At 43.5% G+C, this 3,832-nt stretch overlaps 1 pseudogene; it reads left to right on the forward strand.

The window, feature by feature from the left end:
- The first annotated feature begins 382 nt into the window (after positions 1-382).
- LOC123459414 lies at positions 383-1,303 on the forward strand (annotated as a pseudogene).
- Positions 1,304-3,832: the final 2,529 nt, after the last annotated feature.

The raw sequence follows: 3,832 nt of genomic DNA on the forward strand, positions 1-3,832 counted from the left end.
CATATGAGAGAGAACATGTGGCGCTTGGCTTTCTGGGCCTGGGTTACCTCACTTAGTATAATCATTTCCAGGTCCATCCATTTTTCTGCAAATTTCATAACTTCATTTTTCTTTACCGCTGAGTAGAACTCCATTGTATAAATGTGCCACATCTTCATTATCCACTGTAGCCTGTGCAAAAGCACTCACAAGACCACCTCATACAGGTCAGGGCAGGGCAGGTGCTCCTGTGTCTGGTGCAGGCTCTGAATGAGGTCAGTGAGCAATGATCTGTCAAGCTGAGAGGAAGGAGTCTAGCTGCTCCTCTTCATGGATCCTGGGGGGCTGCTGGCCCTGGCTCTATGTTTGTTAACTTGTTAAAAATGCAATGTGGGGGCGGGGCATGGAACGGCCGGTGGGCCCGGTCCACAGCAGCCTGGGGGAGGGGGGCGTCCGGATGCGCCGGGAAGGGGGGGGAACCATGCCCCAGTCGAGCAAACACAGCCTGAGTGTGGCTCCTGAAATGGACATCATGGACTACTGCAAGAAAGTGGGGAGGGAATACCCAGAAAGCCGCTTGCATGAAGAAGGGCTAGGAGGAAGTGCCTCAGAAATCCACCTCTGTAAGATGAGTCTGTGGTGATAACTACTGTGCCCTGAGAGCCACACTGTTCCAGGCAATGAGCCAGCTAACGGCGCTGCCCCACGAGCTGCGGGACCCAGAGCTTGTGCTGTTGCCAGGAAAACTGATAAGCAAGTATAGTTGGATCAAGCAATGGAAACTTGGACTGCAATTTGATGGGAAGAGCGAGGACCTGGTTGAAAACATTAAGGAGTCCCTCACTCTGCTAAGGAAGAAGTGGGCAGGCCTGGCTGAAATGAGGACTGCTGAGTCAAGGCTTGTGATGAACTGTTCCCCAATGAAGAAGATGAGTACAGCCTCTATGAAGCTGTGAAATTTCTCATGCTGAACACAGCCATTGAACTGTATGATGACAAAGAGAAGGGGAAGGAAGTACCCTTTTTCTCCGTGCTCCTGTTTGCTCGGGACACATCGAATAATCCCAGACAGCTACTGCGGAACCACCTCAACCACGTGGGACACACTGGTGGCCTTGAACAGGTAGAAATGTTCCTTCTTGCGTATGCTGGGCATCACACTGTCCAAGTGTACCGGCTGTCGAAGTACAACACCGAGGAATTCATCACAGTCTATCCTACTGACCCGCCCAAGGGCTGGCCGGTCGTGACCTCACAGCTGAGGATGATCGGCACTATAATGTCCCCTCCCGGTCAGAGTGTGTGTGAGGAGACTGGTCTGTGAGAGGCGCATGCCCGCGGGTAGCAAGCAGTGTGATACAGGTACACAGGCAGTGCCTGTGCGGGCCTCAGCTGTGCAGGTCCCAAAGGACTATCTGAGAACTTGTGGGCTCTGAAGCTAAGTTGGTCTGAGATGTTCTGATAAGGGCTAAGTCTTCCCCTCTTTGTTGCTCAGTATGTCTCACTGGGGGCCTTCAGAGCATACTTGTTGGAAGGGGCAAGCCACCATCTCCATAAGGCAGATATCTGTAGCAGAGGAAACTCAATTTGAAGAGGAATATGTAGATGTCAAATGAAATAAATAAATAAATAAATAACAATGCAAAAAACAAAAATAAAATAAAATAAAAAATAAAGGTGTGTACCACCAAAAAAAAAAAAAAAAAAAAAAAAAAAAAGAATTCCACTGTGTAAATATACCACATCTTAGTTATCCATGATTCTAGTGATGGACATCTGGGTTGATTCCAGCTCCTAGGTATTACAAATTGATCCACAACAAACATGGTTGAGCAAATATCTCTGGCCTGTGGTTCAAAGGTTTTAGGGTAGATGCCCACTAAAGGAATAATTGGGTCTGTTGGTAACTTGATAGTCAGCTTTCTTGGGACCACCATATTGCTTTCCAAAGTGGTTGTACCATCCTACATTCCCACCATCAGTGATGAGTGTTCCTACTTCTCATCCTCACCAGCATTTGTTTTCATTTCATTTCTTGATGTTTGCTATTATTGGGGTAAGGTGGAATCTCATGCTTGTTACAATTTGCATTTTCCTTGTGATTAGGGATGATGAACATCTTCTTAAGTGTGTGTTTGCCATTTGTATTTCTTCTTCTGTGAACTTCCTCTTCAGCTGTTTGCCCTGTTTTGTGAGTGGGGTGTTTGATTTCTTACTGTTTAGCTTTTTGAGTTCTTTGTAGATTCTAGAGATTTGGCCTTTGTCAGATGGATAACCCACAAATATTTTCTCCCATTCTGTGGGTAATCTATTGGTTTTGTTTATTGTATGCTTGTCTGTAAAGAAACTCTTCAGTTTCATATGATCCCATGACTGTTAAAGATCAGGAGCTACTAGGGCTTTGTTCAGGAAGACCTTTTCCTTCCTCCCTCAGGGAAAGTAATTCCTAAATTTTCTTCCAGAAGTACTTGAGTTTCTGGTCTTATATTGAGGTCTTTGATCCATTTAGATTTGAGTGTAGTGCATGGCAAAATGTGTGGATCAAGTGTCAGTTTCCTGCCTATGGTTATCCAGTTTGTCCAGCACCATTTGTTGAAGATGCTGTCTTTTTTTTTTTTTAATTATTTATTTATTTGAGAGCGACAGACACAGAGAGAAAGACAGATAGAGGGAGAGAGAGAGAATGGGCACACCAGGGCTTCCAGCCTCTACAAACGAACTCCAGATGCGTGTGCCCCCTTCTGCATCTGGCTAACGTGGGACCTGGGGAACCAAGCCTCGAACCGGGGTCCTTAGGCTTCACAGGCAAGCGCTTAACTGCTAAGCCATCTCTCCAGCCCTGATGCTGTCTTTTTAAAAGTTATATTGTTTGGGCCTTTGTCAAGTATTAAGTAGTTATAGTTGCTTGACCCAAAGTCTGGGTCCTCAAGTCTATTCCATTGGTCTATACTGTTTTTATGCCAGTACCATGCTGCTTTTATTAATATGGCTTTGTAACATAGCTTTGGATCAGGTATTGTGATGCCTCCAGTGGTATTTCTTTTGCTGAAGATACGTTTGGATATGCGAGGCCTTCTGTCTTTCCATTTGAAATTTTAGATCATTTTTTCTCTGTGAAGAACACTGTAGGGATTTTAATTGGAATTGCATTAAGTCTATATATTGCCTTTGGTAGGATCTTCACAAGGTTAATTCTGCCTCTCCAGGAGCATGGAAGGTCTTTCCATTTTCTCAAGTCCTCAGTTTCTTTTTTGAGTATTTTTATGTTTTTGTTGTATAGATCATTCACTTCCATGGCAAACATTACTTCAAGGTATTGTTGTTGTTGTTGCTATTAAAAATGGTACCATGTCCCTTGTTTCTTGCTCTATACCTTTGTCATTTGAATATAGAAAGGCTACTGATTATTGTGCATTGATTTTGTATCTTGCTTCTTTGCTATAGGCGTTAATCACCTTCAGGAGTTTTGGGATGGAGTCTCTCTGGTCTCTTACATATACAATCATGTCATCAGTGAATAGAGCTAACTTAACTTCTTCCTTTCCAAATTGCATGCATTTTATTTCCTTCTCCTGTCTTATTATTTGAGCTGGGACTTCCAGTACTATAATGAAAAGAAGAGGTGAGAGTGGATGACCTATTTTGTTCCTGATCTTAGTGGGAATTCCTCCAGTCTCTTTCCATTAAGTATTATTTGGGCCTTCAGAGCTTTGTATATTGCCTTTACTATGTTAAGATATGAACTAACCATGCCAATCTCCAATGTTTTGATCATGAAGTGATGTTGTGTCTTGTCAAAAGCCTTTTCTGCATCTATCGAAATAATCATGTGGTTTTTATGTTTAACCTTGTT

Source organism: Jaculus jaculus, chromosome 3 (assembly GCF_020740685.1).
Source record: "Jaculus jaculus isolate mJacJac1 chromosome 3, mJacJac1.mat.Y.cur, whole genome shotgun sequence".
Taxonomy (NCBI): Eukaryota; Metazoa; Chordata; class Mammalia; order Rodentia; family Dipodidae; genus Jaculus; species Jaculus jaculus.